Source organism: Varroa destructor, unplaced genomic scaffold, assembly GCF_002443255.2.
Source record: "Varroa destructor unplaced genomic scaffold, Vdes_3.0 BEIS01000005.1, whole genome shotgun sequence".
NCBI classification, from domain to species: Eukaryota; Metazoa; Arthropoda; class Arachnida; order Mesostigmata; family Varroidae; genus Varroa; species Varroa destructor.
In genome coordinates this window covers 779549-797703 of record NW_019211458.1, presented here as the reverse complement: position 1 = coordinate 797703, position 18155 = coordinate 779549, and the positions used below count along the sequence as shown (strand labels likewise).

General features: G+C 41.9%; 1 protein-coding gene and 1 long non-coding RNA gene across 4 annotated transcripts in view; both read right to left on the bottom strand.

The window, feature by feature from the left end:
* Window positions 1-18155, bottom strand: part of LOC111251640 (uncharacterized) — a 327887-nt gene that overhangs the window by 245974 nt on the left and 63758 nt on the right. The window lies entirely within an intron of this gene.
* Window positions 16572-18155, bottom strand: part of LOC147755153 (uncharacterized) — a 48242-nt gene continuing 46658 nt past the window's right edge. Inside the window, exon 3 of the long non-coding RNA XR_015329452.1 lies at window positions 16572-17078. This is a non-coding gene — a long non-coding RNA (uncharacterized LOC147755153). The remainder of the gene's footprint in view (window positions 17079-18155) is intronic.

The following is an 18155-nucleotide window of genomic DNA, read 5'->3' as shown; positions in this document are numbered from 1 at the left end:
GCCTACTTGCCCGTATAGACTCCCTATTATACAGTACAATAGTCGGCGTTGTTCTTGTCGCCAGCATATACAACAACGCTCGAATCATCAGCTTCTGTGGTGCGTCAGCGATGTCGTCTACAACTCGATAGAAGCCGGAGGATAGCTCTTGCTGCTAGCGATTGAACAGGCATTCTTTCAAACCCATGTCCTTTGGGTGTGTGACTGTGTATACGCGCGCCTAGGCGCTTCTCCCGCACTAGGAGAACGAAGTCGTCGCTCGCTTAGAAAAGACTCGAGATATTTCCGAGGAGAGAGCGTGCGCTAGCGAGCCCAGCCAGCCATCGTCTACACATACGACCACACCGAAGGAGGGGGACACAGCGTTGGTACCATGGAAAACCTTCTCCTTCTCCTCGCGCACTCACACTAACATCGAAGCAGATTCTGCCAAATCCCTGTCCGGGCCCATCATATGAGAGAATCTTTATGCTTATACTCTTTGCCTCCTGTTCATTGTTCCGCTTGCAGTCGTTCCTGGTACTTTCCTGTTCCCCCATTCTTGGTCTCGTACCCATTTTTGGAGACCTCGAAATCACCATTCAATCCCCCTACTTCTTTCTTTCTCACCCCACCTCTGTCGTTCGAGTTACACGAAGGACGTTTCCATTTTCTACTGCCGGGCCCTTGCGCTCAAACATGAGCTGCTTCTCGACGGCCCGATGTTACTACATTCGTTGAAAGCGAACAAAGTTCTCTCTGTTGCCTGAGTAGTCGTCGTTAGACCCGTGTCATTGTACCCCAACGTATTTTGTGCTGTTCTCTCGCCGTTGTCGTGACCCAGCTTTAGTTGAGCTCCCGGCAAACGTTCACGCCTTCTGGACGGAAAACCATCGTTTGCAACTGGTCCGTCAACTTAAGGAATCGTTTGGCGCGTCGTCGTAAATAGCTTGGATAACTCTGATCCAATAGACCCCGCAACGTATCGACGGCCAAACAACGACCCTCAAGCGACAAATAAATCCTATAACGAAAGCCTTATTTATGCCCGACACGTACAGCACGATAAGCTTCGTAGCTTTAATGGCATGAGTACAGCTGGAAACCTAGTTCTTCCCTAGAACACCTTCCGGGTTTATATCAAAGTACATATGGGTTCTGTTCGTAAAATCTATTCAACAAAATTCAGTGATTTGGTTGCTGTGTAGTCCCTGATTTCGTGAATTTGTTATCACCAATTCCCTATGACGTCAGGGAATAGTATATGTATGACATACACACATGCTTTCTCAACCCAAGCCAATCGTTTTCTTGTTTGTTGGAGAAAGCAAAAGGGCGAAACATTACACAGAATAATTCATCTTTGACCAACCTCAATGTAATGCTGGGAGTAATCTTTTTGTTATGAAATAGGGTGGGCAAGCTTCTTGTTCATATGTGATACATAAGGCGTAAGTTCGACCGATCACGCCTGGCAACTATCCACATTACTTAATGGAATAGCACGTAAATCGTACTTCTCTAATTTAGGAAGTTTGTTGACCAACCGGTCAATGTTATTTTGATGCAATGCCGCGCCGTTTTGCTACCAAAACTGCTGTGGGACCGTGCGATTGCTGCCGCCTGACCATCATCATATCTGTACAAAATACCCTTACTGTAACAGCGTGTATTTAGTTTATAATCAGCAGTATTTGTTGACGATAATGCACTATGCACTACAAGTAACAATTGCTACGCTAGAATTTTTTTTTTTTGTTATTCCCACCATGTCTCGAATCCAGCGAGTCATCAGATGTAAATAAGGGCGCTGGAAATGGATTAGCGAATTCATACTAACTTACGCATATATGTAAACGATCTACCCTAGTCACCGTGCTGCAGACATATAAACAACATAGTTAATTAAAACGATTCAAGTTCATTCTTGAGTAAAAAGTACTCGCCTATAAAAAGTCGTCATTTTTAACTATCATGTAAAAACAATTCGCTGGGTAGGCTTTTGTTTCCCGAGCCTGATTCGATGGTTCTCGGTGTACTTCTTTAATGTAAATGCGTTTGCTACCAAATCCTGTCCAAGGGTTTGTTGCAGTATAGACACACATACGTATGCGCCAGTTATACCCGTAACCCGGATCTTAAATCTGGGCTTACTCAAGTGGTGTTGCCCTACTTATATCGACGTAATAACGTGTTGAACCGGCATCGTCATTATGGCCATCTCTGCGCGGGAGTTTCATATTTGTCAGTACCAAGCATTACAGTGTATTGCATAAAGCCATATATACTTACGTATATGTTCTTTGTGTCCGTGCGGTACAGGCGGCGTTACGTTCGGTGACCAATATTGACATAAGCATTGTTCGTATGAGGGCCGGGTGTAAACGATATTATACGATTGGAATTGCTTTTCAGTTGTCAATTGTTCCAGGGCCGGAAGACGAAGAAAGTTTTCCCACAGAGGAAATAAAACCCATTCGATGGAGGCGGGCAGCTAGAGGAATAAGTAGTAAACAATTTGTGCCCGGGCGCCTTATCGAGGTGGAAAGGGCGTAGGGAAAGGGAAAGACACATAGATGTGTAAAGCTCTCCATTCATTTCATGATCTGGTTGATTTGGAGCGCAGTACCTCAACGTAGTAGGTGATAATGATCCTGTTGATGACGACTCTCGCAAAGTCAGCGGTAAATCGTGTACTTGATAGTGTTGAGCCTTGTCTACCTACGCACACATGGGCCATTCTATATGACCCGGGCCGTACGTGCATATTCAGCAGTCTGATCAATTTTTGGTGTTTGGTATTTACTCATAAATAAAAATTAGTCGTCGGCAAAAAAGTTGTTCTTTTTTTTTTTAACTTTACTTCACCGAATAATTATATCGTAAGCGTCTTTTTTGTCAACATTGCGGTATACAGTATAAGACATAAAGCGGCTTTAGCGAATCAAGTAACGTCGTCACGTCTTCCACGACGCCTTCGTACATCTTTCCCTGACATCCGGTGCTGGGCTCTTCTCCGTACCGAAGGTTAGCTTAGTTTCTCCTGTGCGTAGTTTACGCGTAGAAAGTTGTAGGAATAGAAGCTCTGCTGATGTATATGTGGCACTATATATATACGTGTGTAGCTGATTCCTAAGAGAATCTCTATCATTCAGGATTCTTAGAGGGAGAAGAATTATCGGGAGCAGAGTGAGTCTATGAAGTCTCCCAGAAGAAGTGAAACGTGATGCTTTGCTCTTCTCTTCGGATCGATGGTTAGAGCTAGAGCTTCGACGAGGTTGGAATCTAATTTCTACCTCCATCCACTCATTGACGCTACAGGGGGCGTCTCTATCGTTATATGATATACATACAAAAAATATGGAAATACATTGTCTAAAAAGAGAGCTTTAACGAGTTCGACGGTCGCAAAGGAAGCGAATTGACCATTATTTAATTTGTACCGCGTTGACTGAAAACTGTTGACTTTTACAAAAGGTCAGAGGATATATATATCACAGTTGGAATAAATTACGCTATGCACGTAAGGTCACACTTATTTACACGTACATATCCCATAAAACATTCAACGGAACAATTCCTAAGAACTGTTACAGACAACTACTGAGAAATAGTAGAGTGTCAGCCTCTCAAATTATTTAGTCTAATCTTTGGAGAATTGTTTCTTATTTCGAGCTGTATTTTTGATTTTTGGAAACGAAACTCCTGCACGACACGATGCAGAAGTTCGTGTTTATTTAAGCTATTATATCCGGTTGATTTTATAAGAAAAAAAAACAATATCTATTTTATCAGTCCATGACATTTATACTTCGGTCGTTCACAATTAGAAATGAGCAGATTATCGATACTGATAGATACAGCATAATACAAGGCGTAAATGGTCTCACGTGCACTGTGCACGTCTGTGCTCGATTCCGATGCTCAAATAATCGGTTGGGAACTGCCACATGCAAAGCTCTCCAGTGCTTCAATCGAACAGTAGAGTTTAGCGAGGGAGTTCAATTTTGAACTATAAGGCAAAGGAAGCCTGAATTGCTGGCCTATATTACGTTTAAGATTCTGTTCCGTTTCGGTTTTCTAATTCCGATACGCTTTATTCACGGCGACAAAGGTTGCACGTAACAAAGAAGCGATGCAAGATGGTCAACGTATCTAACGACTAGAGTAATGGAGGACGGGCAACCCAATCAATCCTTATTGTTGTTATTGTCTGAACATCGATAGGCGCTGTAGGAAAAATTGACACAAAGAAATAGCCATCTTTTTGTGGCTCGGGCTTGTTTGCCGATCCCACGAAATGGTCGTGCTAAATTATAATCGCCTACATGTAGGCCTTAGAATAAATAAAAGTTGGTGTAGCCTAACGATAAAACATGACAGGAAAGACGCTAATCAAGGCACACTGTTGAATCATAATGCGGACAGTAAATCTACAATAAATATGGATGGACGCACACCTTTGAGCTCGACATGCACGTATTATTGCTTAATATTAGAAAACAAACGATAAAAACGAAACGAGCATCCCGTCAAAACTAATCATTTAAAGCAGACAGAAGTGATGAAGTACGAGAGCAAGAGAGGGTAGTTTTTATCCTTCATCAGGTCAACGTTCTTATTGGCAAGATGCTTGTGTCCAGTAACACGACATGCGTGACGGGGTACTTACTGGCTAAACTTTCAATAACCCACGAGCGTCAGTCCGAGCTAAGTGCGAAACTCTCGTCTTTTTACCACTATCGGTATTCATTTGATCAACTATTTAAGCGTTTTTAGTTTCTTCCGTGATAAGGCGTAGACGGGCTCTTGCGGCAGTTGCGGAAGCGATGGTTGTAGCAGCTAAAAACACTGTCGTAGATTCGCTTGATCGCCTCCCCTGTGTCGCTCTGGCTAGATTTCGAAGGATAAAGTATTACACTTTAACGATTAGCGTCCGAAGCTCAATGGCAGTAGCGAGTCAGAACGTGTGGCCCAGCGGCGTATAGCCTTCGCCGCCGGTGTATCAGCTACAGCGGTGACGGTCGTTAGTTAGCAAAGCAGCATAGCAGGTAGTCGTAGGCAAGCGGCTGGCTCAGTGATTCGATCGAGCCACTACGGAAAAAAAGAAGCAACACCCACCGCCATTTTCCCACAACTCCTTCTTGCCGACGAGTCCCTTAGAAGGATTATGGAAGGGGGAGCCACAGCTGTAACGAGCGACGAGTTTTTCCCTAAACAGCCGCCAAATCGTCCAATGGAAAGGTCGGCGGAAGGCATCTAAATACTGGACAGACGCCTGTCTGCGCTCAGCTTCGAAATGGTAAATGTCAACACAGTCTTTTTTCAGGAATATTCGCTTGCGAACGAAGCTGGTACAAGCAGATAGCTGCTATTTAGTTCGTCATAACATTACACACGCGTTCGCTGTTAGCATTACTTATCATTCGTTAAAGTTTTAGGATACTTGCCTTCAATGTATCCCAAATGACGTCCGATGTTTTTGTAAACGTGTTGGCCATGCGGGCAGGCGATGAGACAAAAAAAAAAAAAAAAAAAAGCCTAAAGTCCTTAATTATTCATTCGGCAAATGTGCACAATGGTGAAGTAACTTAGTTGTCAAAGCAACGTTTGCGTTTCGCAAAATAGATGCTTCTCTCATGCGTCTCGTTCACGTTCTATATAGTCTGCTGGCCCTTAAAAACTGAAGCAGTTAGATATAATACTTTTCTATGACGTCAACAGTTATAAGTAAGAAAAAATACGTGTTGGCAAACAGTAAATATCTGATATTTTTACTATTCTGCTAGGTCAAACAACTGTCATATAATCATGTCATATAAATTGATATTTTGTTAGTCTGCCAGGGCGATTTGCTAACAAATGCGCATCTTGCTTCACCTATCATGCGCATGCATAGATAGCAACAGTATACATGTTTGTAGGCGGAAAGCTAAAAAAGGGAAAACTTCCAGACTTGTTGTTATTGTTGTTGTTGTTTGTAATTACTGTTTGTTATTGGTTCAACCTAAACTGAGTTTGCTTCATTGGTAAAATGTAAATCCTTCTATTTTCGAAGCCGTATGCTTCCTTGGCCGCGGGGATATTCTCAGTGTGCTACAAAGCCTACAAATAACAGCCTCCGTATTACGACCACATTAAAAAAGAAGAGCTTGTCGGTTCAAGGCAGCGGCTACGTCGTCTAGGCCGTTCCGTAGAAAACTGGCAGCATCTTCGAAGCAAAGCTTCAAAGAGCTGAACTATGGAAATACAGATATTTAAGTCTACGCGTTTGCTGGCATACATAAGAGCTTTTCGGCAAAATCAGGGGAGAACGGACAGAAGAATGACAAATGGAATAGTTTATAGGAGTCAGCATAGGAGATCAGGCAAAAATAGCAGCTTACTTGCATCATTTGTCGCTTATTACTAATCGTTGAGCTGACCAAACGGTTGCTCGGCTCGTACGCGCCGAATAGCTTGGTCAGTCGGAAAGCGACTCACCGAATTCAGCCTCAGTTTTAGACCTCGGCCTTTACCATTTCCTTACCGCACGTGCTGACTTGATTCCCCTCATTTTCATTCCCGCCTTCCATTGTTACGCTTTTTTCTGTCAACGCACCGCGTCTTGTCCATCTAACTCGCTGCGTTTCCTTACCAACGCTTGCTCTCCTCCTCCTCCTCCTCCTCCTCCTCCTCTTCCTTCGTCGCTCGTAGTTGCGAGTCCTCTTTTCTGATTCCATCCCACCTGGTAGTAAAGAGATGACTACGCCTGTCGGATTATCCAACTACCGCACCAGGTGAGCGGTTCTCTAACGTTAGGCAGTTGAAAGAAACGATAGCACCGCGGGGGAAGTAAGATGATTCTACTTGTGCGACTAATCTCCGGCCTCGACGTCTGCTTGTAACTTTACCCCCACCACGGACTCCGTCAGATCAGACTGCAATTTCTGCTGGCTAGAGCGCCAGCGGCGCCCCCACATCCCGCAGACTCCCCTCTGCAAGACGAAAGGGAAACTTTTCTTCCATCTTCCATCCAAGCACCCAGGATGGCGAAGGTTAATATTAGATACAGTTGTGCATAGTGGAGACTTTAGGCAAAATGGTAGATAGTTTCTCGGTTGCCAACAGGAACGTCTGAGGAAAAGCGCTTAGAATGAATATTATGGAAGGCACTTGATGCCACACATTGGTGCCATAACCTTTACCAATAATAATTTGTACTATTTTTTTCGATCTCAGCTAGTTGGTTTTTACAGCGAAGGCTTTGGTGTCCATTCGATACGGATCATTTCGGTTTTACTTAGCTGAGGCGCGTCTCCAGCCTTAATGATGAGTCACCATCACGATATAATTGGTAGAGAGGATTAAGCCATACGCCGTTCACACCCAAATGCTCAGAACCTAACAACATTGTCAATAATATGCGTCCAATAAAAGGAGATATAATTGACGGTCCAGCAAAATAAGGAAAATCGTTAAGATACAAAACACATACTTTGAATAGTGTTAAGTTCATAACAAAAATAGAAACTCGGCCTGGATTTGTTGCAATTAGTGCTTTCGAGTACTAAACAACCTTGCTGTTTATGTATAAAACCAGCAATAATCATTGTTTATCGATATTTACAATAATATTTCGAGAGAAAGCTAGCCAATAATTACGATCTTTTTTTTTATGCGCCTGCCGGTTTATATTCAAAAATTTTTATACGTATCAATCATAAATCACATCAGAGATTGACTTGGCAGAGCTCTTCATGACAACTATACGTCGTGGTTACAGAAGTTATTTTGGCGGCATATGAAAAACTATTTTATAAATAGGAATATAAAGGCCGTTGTTTCTGTTTGGTTTGTTTGTTCAGAAGAGTTCATACGTTTTCAACTGTATTTCCCCCTGGTCCAGCAACATGGAATTGTTTTAGGAAAAAAACAAAGGTGTCTTTCTATGTGTATTCCACCATATCTTGAGTCTTCAGGTGATTTCTGTCCTCTAACCGGAGACTTCAGGTAAATTATTATCGTCCATAAATCAGAATCCGTCGCTACCGTCAAGTGCCACTAGCGGTTATCGTACGCTCGCTTCCATGGCAGTCCTTCGATCGCAAATTCTGCGCTCCACACAAGGCTTGCAGCAGCAGTACACCGAAATCATTCGCGCCCTTCTAGATTGTTCCGAACCTGACGCAAAGCCAGTACTTCCCTAGTCGAGTGGATAAGATTGCGAGTTCAGTGAAAACCTGCAGAAACGGAAACATTCGTCGAGATGCCACCGTGGAGAACAAATTCACAGTATCTTGGTCAGAATTGAGTGGGCACTTTGTTGCTCTTGGTCTGTTGACATGGGTCAAAACGGGAACAGGAGTAGGGGGTTGGCTAATATATTCGCGAACACGGACAGCCACCATGCAACGTTCGACTGGCAGCAAATCCAGGCAGATCTCCCCTTTTAAATCCTTTGAGACTATCTACTATCACTAGCCCTCAAAGATTCCCCCTAACTCACCCACAAATACCCATCTAGTTCTTCCTACTACAAAATTTATCTATTCCATTTTCTATTCATATTTCCTTATCGATTCTATTATTCTTCGAAACGCGCGGGAACACCGAGGAAACCGCAACGAACGAACGAACGAACGAACGAACGAACGAACGAATGTAAACGGCGGCCTACACCAGCTCAATGCTGGTGAAGTGAAGGTGAGCATCGTATGAGGAGATGACCGTTAACGCTAAATAAGCTGCACAGAAACTAGATCATGGACGACTCTTTCTCTTTGCGCTTTTAGAGCAGACCGTAGCCGAGTTTCAGAAAGATTGACACCGTACGAAAATGGCGAAACTAACAATGAAATGAGTTCATCGCGTGGCTTCACGTGGTCGACAGTGTTTCGCGTCTAGCTATAAACGACCCATATAGTTTTACTGCTATAAAATGATAAACTCATGACTGTTTCACGACTACAAAGGCCTCGATCAAGAAGAGCATCAAGTAGAATATTGCCTCGACGATTTTACATAGTGATTCAGAGGTGTATTTTTTTACCATTGAACTCTTTGTCGTTGGGCAGTTTTATACATGTGTTGGGATTGAGGAAGCTGGCGAGTGACGTTTAAATACAATTCTGTTTGTGTAAAGGATTTACATTGATGTTAGCTGATGGGCGAACTTTGATTATAACGTTTTTCTAAACACAAATAATTACGTCGAGGGATCTTTACTGTATGATATAATAGAATATAGAGCCTATGATGAAACCATTTCATGTTTTTACTATTCTGCCTGTTGTCCCACGTTCATAATTGGAAAATTTGTCAGGGCTTTCTTTTTATACGCACGGCAGTGCAGTGGTAACGTGTTTGCCTGCTGAGATAAAGGGCACATAAAGGTCTAAGTTTGAATCGCAGTATGAACGCCATACACTTCAATATGGGAACAAGCCGTATAAAACTGTGCCTAACGACTCAAGGAAAACACATGATCAAACTCAAGATACACATGATCAATCTGTTCACGATTTGTAGGATATTGCATAAGTTTTCTAAACATGCACTACCCGATTTTAATTTCGGCTCGTTTTTTTCTGCATTGATTAAAGCCATTCTACAGTGGGGTGAACGCCAGCAAATTTACACGTACTACTTATTAGGTAGAAAATTAAAGTTAAACTTAGTTCGAAACATTCGGGTATTTTGTACTGTAAAAATAATATTCAAAAAGGTGAAATGTGTATGGTTGAAAAGCCAGCTAATTGATGATTATTGAAATTTTGTCGGATTTGCTTGATTTTTGCATTTTGATCCGTTAGCCTGGATTAGTACTAACAGTAGATGAGCGAACTGCACAGCTGTTGTTCTCCTATGCAGATTTTAATGCCACGTACATGCCCAAACGCATATGTCTTAAATCTCGAAGACCGATGATATCCTATTTGATTCTTGCCAGATTACTTTAAACAGGAAGAGTACAGGAACGTATAAATGTCATGTAATATCATCTATGATAGTGCCTTACTTTTTTCACATCAATGTCAATGCTTGGTAGTTTAAAGGTAAATTCGCGGAGCTTCTGCTCCATCTTTAGCTATCATCGGTCACTATATTCACGGACTTAGAGAGTCGTCATCAACTCTAAATATGAACTGTATCCGACACAACCAAGAGCAGCCACCGTTCGGGAAAATAGGTAAAGTATGTATCTCGCAATGTAGGTCTTCTAGAAGGTAAATCAGAGAGCAAGTACCGAGAACACTCAAAGACGACATACATTTCTAATTCAAACTTTTACATCTGTAAGTATTGAGGAGAGGGCAAGCAGTGGTCGACCATTGTGGTCCATACGCTGACTCGGCTATCGATTTTGGGGCAATATTTAAACCTGAAACGAGGAGCTTACGATCAGGTGCTCGCACAAGCTCATAGCTGTCGATGCACACAGACGCTGCATTTAGCTTCTGTGTCTACTCAGGATTGAACCAAACATCAATACTACTTACTGGCAGCAGTTACTACTGATTGCTAGTCTGAGTATAATAAAATCAATGGATTTCATGTTCTATCAAATCAACGAAAATAGAATGACTTCTCAAAAGGCAACGTTAGGCAAAAGGCTGCCTTAATAACCGGACAACTGACCGCTCTAAACAATCACATTTCTACGGATGCAAGGTATCCTTTTTACCCTTTCCCCTTGCTTCTCTCTACCGCGTTTTTTCAATGCGCCTCCGTGGTCATCTCTGTTCTGCCAGGCGTTTTGTTTTTTAGTTCGGGTCTACACCTCTTCTGTCCTTCTTCACCCACAAGCGATAGGCCAGCATAATATACGCACGTCTAACGCTTTGCCTAACGCCATGCTAGTGCAACCTTCTGATGGCAGACGTTAAAAACAAGTGGGACAGACAGAAAGAGAGAATGCAAAAAACTGTAGGATCGTATAGAAGTTCTGCACCGGTGGTAGCCTGCCGATTGCGGCGTAGTATTTCTTTGCTGCCATTTCGGTAGTGCTGCCATCCCCCTCATGCAAGCTGATGTAGGAAAGTGAGGGGTGTCATTGAAGTAAGGCTTCTTTTTAGACCGGCCTAAGATACCGTATTTGTGCATGTTGTTGAAACGTCACTATTTGATCAAGTAGCTATACTTATGAAAAACTTAGCGAAATGCAGCTGAGGCATTCGGGGGGGACGGAATAATCCTATTCTCTGTAAGCTCCTCATCGGGGGCAGTTCCCGTACTTAGCCATGACAATAATAAAACGCCGAAACATCGGAACTTTTTGAACCTGCTGAACTTACATTTATTCAAGCTTTAGACAGATTGCCGAGATCTTCGGCAACACGACGCTAGACAACGATGGCAAGAACCACGGGCCGAATGCTCAGATACGCTTCGTATACGAGTAACCTGTTTAGCGTGCAGCATTTGGCCAAATTCTTGAACTCGCGGTCCCCTAATATAGCAGGATACGTAACAACAACGTATGATATGCAAAGTAAGCCAGCTTGCATACAGGTCGCTTTTTTCTATACATTTGGAGATTCTTGAGCTGGTCCCGTGCTGGATAGCTGAACGTGTAGATGAATGAACAATTTTTCAACAGCTAAAAACACGATGCAAGTCAGCTCCCTGTTTTAGTCACTGCATGCTATGGAGAGATGGGCAGGATAAGAGGATTCATCCGTTTGTAGTACCGTTCTATCAGGATGCGTAAGTATGCGCGAAAACGCATCATCAGAGTGGCGTCTACAATTGGGGTTGAGCGCTAATCGAAGGCTGAGTCGGACAGTTAAAAAATGTCATATTATCTTACAGTTACACGTTGTCCCGTGGCGCCTAATCGTTTGGGTCGCCATTCCTTGGCACCCCTTCCCGATAGACGTCATCCTGAGACACGCAGCCACGTAAAGTTTTGCTATCATTTTGGTAAAAATAAAGCCAAGAGTAGGGCTTAAATGCAGACATGGTAGCTTATGTCAAACTAGTATCGAGTTCAAGCGTGCAACGAACAAATATATTCATTTTTATTGCGGTTCACTTTTACCTGCAGACTTGTATAGTATATAAATCTTTTCAATGGCAGAGCACGAAGCGTGTTTGCCTTGGTTTTCTAAGTTCATCCGAGAATGAGAAGACATACATCACGACACAGGTCTGATATTAAGCTAAATCCAAATTATATAATATTACTATTACTACAATGGCGTTGCTTAGTAACGAGTCTCCTACCTCATTTATAAGGTCACGCCGGTCACCGTTCGCGTGCCCCTAATACAGGCGTTAACGCCACTGGCATTATCTGCACACAAATGCCGACAAAAGCGTCTATAAAACACAACAAAGATAGCATTATCAAAAACCGACAACTGCGTTTCAACAAAGACGGAAGCCGTCTCGCAGGAATCAAAACGGCTTATCTTCCTTAATTTGAAGTGAGTTTCTTTACAACCTTCCACTTATTTTTATCATAGACGATATTCCTTTATTAAAGCCGGTCGAATAGTAGCAGAGTAATAAGTTGAGTGATCGCTTATTGCAAGGCTACAAGTTGACTGCCTGGTATCGTGTGAATGCTGTCCTTCACAAACATATGGACGTTTTTAGCGAGCTTTTCTGCCCCATAAACGTGCCCCTGACGCCTTCTTGGCCGTCTGAGTTGTCGCTGAAAGTACTGCTAACCGATCTCGTACTCTGGGCAGAAATCGAAATGGAAAAAGACCGATTGAGCTCGCAAAAGCTAAGGCCGCTCCGAAGAGACGCCTTGTGTCGGCTATTTAGTCTCCGGTCGTTCAGGCAAGGGATGGACGCTAGATCTCTAACTCTTACCATCCACTCGGTAACAATGAAATATTTTGTGCTCAAAAGATAGAAAAAAAAAACGACTCTTTTCTCGGCAGGAAGTTGTGATCATTTTTTTCTAAACAGCACTTCTTCACTGTTTAACTTCCCGCCAACGACTGCAATACAATCATGCAGCGTGGCATTGGCATGTTGCTAGGCCATGCATCACTGTCGCCAAAGGCCGCGCCGGCAGAAAGCCCGCTTGTATTTGCGCTAAGGAACGTCCGACGCTGCTGTAGCCACTGTCAAACCGAAAATGGTTGCCACTGTTAGAGCTGGTCGGTTCGTCATAGTCACAACCAGAGCTTACCGGTGCCGCCGCTGCTGCTGCTGCTGCTACTGCATAAACTAGAACCGCACCGGGCGGCGACAGGGCGAAGAAATATCGGGATGAAGATGGCGGTCGACGAACGAACAAAAGCTACCTAGAAAAAGTAGGCCAGTCCTATATGAGGCCGAATAGGAAGTGTTACAACATGGCAGGTTGCAACAACTGCCGTTGTAGTAAAGAACTACAGGCCTGCTGATATTTCAAGCTACCCGTTTAGGCCGACTGGCCTAAGGTAAAGTAAGAATGCCAAGTATACAAGCATGTAAAGGACTTTGGAAAAATACAATCAAAGCTGCGAACAAGATGGGCTTATCAAGAAGAGTGTTTGACACCAGGTTACGAAAAATTCATAGCATTTTCCCTAACAGATATGCTATTCCTTAAGAGTACAGTTGTCCGATACATGTAACGAATATGCAGGATCCCGTATAGGTCCAACCAAACACCAGCGTTCTCTATTTCGTTCTTTGACGTTTTAGCGAACACACACAAGTATGAAAAGTTAACTCCCGTCAGACAGAAACTAAGGGGAAACAAAAAACGACAACGCTATGTGAAGCAGGGCTATGATACTCAGAGTCTGTCTTAATCATATCAAGCTACCGTGTGTTCCTGTAAAAAATGACGGAAAGATGACCGCTGTGCCTGTGTGCCGGACAATCATACATTCGCCTGTGCATACGAGTATATGAAATCTGAAAGAAACATTACATTAATAATAGAAAGGATAAACAAAGCTTTTATTTGATTTTAGCTACCCTTTGACCAAAACCAGTATATCTGACATCATTCAAAGGTTACGACACCAAGTTGTTAACGGAGATATTTCTTTTTTTCTTTTTCAGCCAACTGCCTAAGGAAAGAAAATGTATGGAGCCATCAAGGGCCAGGTACGTGGCCTCGGATAACAGAGAGGACTTCATGTTTAATCGCGATTTCAAAACTGGCTGCAGGAATACAGTTTGTGGCCCAGTTGCTCGAAGGTCTCCACGAGTGAAGATGAAGACAGACGACGGCTGACAACTCATTGTAACAATACACAGAAAGCGTCGTTCGCGACATAATCAGCGATTATTTATACTAAAGTTGAAAAAAAATTAATATTCAAAATTATAGGATTAATATTAAAAAAAAAAACCACATTGAGAAAAATTTTGACTTTCACTGACAAACAGCTATTTTCTGTAACTTTTTAATATTTTGCATACATAAGAGTCGATAGAATATCTTTGTTTTGCCTAATTTCAATTGCCTTTATGCTTTCTATTTCTGTGTTGGTACTTCATTAGTCATCGATTGGTACTATTTTTCGTGGATATGTAGGGGCAATGTTTACCGGGAAATGGTCTTTATGTAGCTGAACTTTAGCTAGGGCGCTGTATGTTGCTCCCAATGTAATTCTTAGCAATACAGTTGCCGCAACGTCCGGCTCTGGGGAACCATTTTTCCCAAAAAGGGGAACAGATAAAAGGAGTCTATCTCGTGAATTAAAGACAGCGACAATGGGTACGTAATGGATTGTATATATGAATCAGTGGTCTCATTTGATATTTCAGGCGGACAATTTCCAATTGCTTTAAGCATCTTCTTTACCTTTCGTTGCATCGATTTTATTTTGTTACCACTTAATTTGTCGTCTGCTTTTGATTTTTTTCGCGATCGCTCGTCCACGTGCTACCATCGTATAATTTTAATTAGTCATCGAAATCAAGATAATGAGTTTCTGTTAGCTGCATGTATACGTCAGCTCGAGTAGGTCAATAATGTGACAACATGGATGGCCGAGATCGGCACAGAAGAAATCAGGGCTAAAGACTCAGCGTCTAGTCATGAAGGGCAAAACATAATTAAAGTTTTTTCCGGCTCTAGAAAACACTCAGGTATCTTATAATACATTTCTTAGATTGACTTCATCCATTAGATCCTGTCTAGCGGCCACACCCCACGATGTATGCCACTATTTCATATCATTTGTTAAATTTAATGGTAAGTTTTCCCATCTACGCATCGCTCGGTGTCCCGCCAAGCTATTTCGTTAAACTCTACACATCGAGGCTATTCGTTCTTCAGCGGCCCCACTTGCTCTTTCACTCTCAATGATATTTTTGTCGTAGTCCTACATTATCAGCTAACTTCAAGTCACTCCGGAGAGCTCCCATTCCGAAGTAACGGCTGACTTATTGCACCGGTTCAAGCGGCATCCACCAGCGGCTGGCCCCATGCTTTACACCGTATTAATCTAATGCGCCGCTTGACGAACAAATTTTCATCGCCACTCGGTGTTCGAAGATTGCTGAACACCAACGACATTTTAGTATGTCCTACTGACTTCTATTTTTCTCTAAGTCATACAATAAAAATTCCTATGTCATCATACGCAGGCTATAAAGTAGGTGTTAGCGATAGCAAGCAAACAATCCACCCAAGGACGAGTGGTCCAGCGTTTAGGAACAGTTAACCCGACAAAAAAGGGGTTTGAACGTAAATCGTTACGCATCCTTGATGAGTATATCGCCAAAACGACCAGCACGACACATATGCTATATAAAACGTACTGCATTAAACAATAACCCCATTACTATTTATAAAAAAAAACCTATCTAACTATCTTTTAGAAATAGATCACGGTATTTAGGGCCAGTTGAACTCATATTGGGTTCATCTTGATAGCAATTATTTATCTATGTAGAGATTACACAGGCAAGATGGTTGTCTAGACGTTTACTGCGCTGTGATAATATTATACTAGAATAGCACAAAGATTGGAAAGGTGAGCAGCAAATAAGGCCAACTTTATTGTACTACTATCGCAGGTATGCCGAAACGACCAGCACGATGAAATCTAAGCAAGACCAATCAAATCTTTGCCATTCCCGGACTTGTTCTCGCCACGTATGACATTTTGATGTCCTACTGGAAAAAGGTACCAAAAAAGGTCAATAGATTTGGTGTTACTTTCATGATTGTCGTCGCGATGTTTGTTCCTGTTGTTGGTCTTGTCTATCTAGTGTGGGGTGAATTCGGTGGCATGCGCAAGTTTTTCCTCAAAGAAATCAACGAGTACAATTGTTTGGCATTGCTTCGAAGTAACTGGCCGGAAATTTAAGCATGTAAAACCTTAGATGTGTGGGCTTTAGGTCGGCACAGACGACGAGGCTAAGTTGTGCCATTTATATATTTGTTCGAGGTAAAACATCTTATTTATATTGAGCTTCACAAAAAAAAATCGATAGGTTACCGCAAAGGTTTGGAATATAGGTTGTGAATAAGTATGGACGTACTTACGATTCAATTCAAGCTACGAAATATATTTTTAATATATATATTATTAATATTTTTAATTCAAATTAATTGAGTTTATCGACGCACGAATAAATAACGTTCTTGCTAGTATTATAGAAAGAAAAACTTCTAATAAGGACATAATGTATCAAAAGTTTTATTTCCCTCGGTTCGAACGGTGAACAGGACTGATCTGGGACCATTGTTATGCAAAGGCCGTCATATGTGCAGTGTGGGTATAACCTGAAACGTAGCAGGATCTGATCGTGTTAACATGTAATGTGGTCGAGCACATTGTTTAAAATGCCCATAACGTCCATAGGCGTTGGTAAGATCAGCCGACAACAGCTGCGATCTACTAGTGAGCGGGGCGGCATGAATACTGCTACCTACCTATTTCGTTCATAATCTCTCGTTTTTCTCGCCTTTCGGCCTGTCGCATAAATGATTGCCCAGCGGTAATGGCCTATTCAAGCGGCGTCGACAAGCAAAATAACCACCTTCGACGTCGCTATCTCTGTCCGCTGGTTTTTCCCATCGGTCTCTAGTTCCTTTTAATTCCTCAAGTTCATAAATCCATCCCTATGGAAACCCAACGGTTGCCATGAAAACGGCATGGAGTGCATTGTCCTGATTAAGTGGTAACTTCAATTCTCGACTGAATATTCTGTAAATGCAAAACCTCGGTTCGCTTAATCGGCCCTTTATCGAAATAAGCCAAAATATGCTCAAGGTGGCTGCAAACTAGGAAAGCTAGATTTGTTATCTTTACGAACTGTTGTATATTCGAGTATAACTATCACTGAATGTAATAGAAATTCGTAAGATCCATCGAAACAAAGTCTGTATTGAAAAGGTTTTTTGCGACTTTTTGTTTGTTTTTTTCATTCATTTGCTTCGTAAAATTCATTATATACATCTCAAAGTATATTGACAGACTTTTTTTTTTTAGTAATATCAAAATACCGGTGTAATAGAAGTATTTTTGTTTTAGTTGGTATTCAGCTTACGCGCAGCCAAGGACTGTGCTAAGGTCTGACGAACAGTCTTGCCATAAACGGTTGGTTTAGAAAGGCGTAACGAATAATTATACCTTTTATTATACTTTTAAATAAATAACCCGAACGACGTAAATCGTTTAATGGTATGTGCCGAAATAAACAAAAAAGTAAAAAAACATACCGCTATTTTACGGTTCGATATAGTCTCATCATTGTTCGTTTGTTTATTAGTCGACATTAACGATATGAATAAACATAAACCTCGATAACTATTTCGAGTCTTCAGATCTTCGGAAGCTGCTTTAAGCGCTACATACAATAACATGCTGCTAAAAACGGATGGTAATGTCGTATCGTTGTTTTTTTTTTGATCTGTGTATATCTTTTTTACTGAAACTTCGTCGTATCGAGAGGGGTCGAATAGCGTTCCCAGACGGCGTCAGCAGTTTGTAGCAGCGATAACTAGGATTGAAGGGAACTGACACAGCCCTAAGCTGACGTGTAATATATGAAACCTCAACAGAAAAAAGCTGCAAGACCTCTAATACAAGCAGGATAAAAGTATAACGTTAGAAAGAAAGCAGTCATGATCTACACAGTGTTTGCATGACCTAAAATATTAGTCAAATAAAATTCTGTTTTAATGAAGCTCAATTTGATGAGAGTATACCGAGTCGTATGCTAGAACAAAATTCGGGAAGAATATGAGTATTAATTACGTGAAACGTTAGTACTATATATAT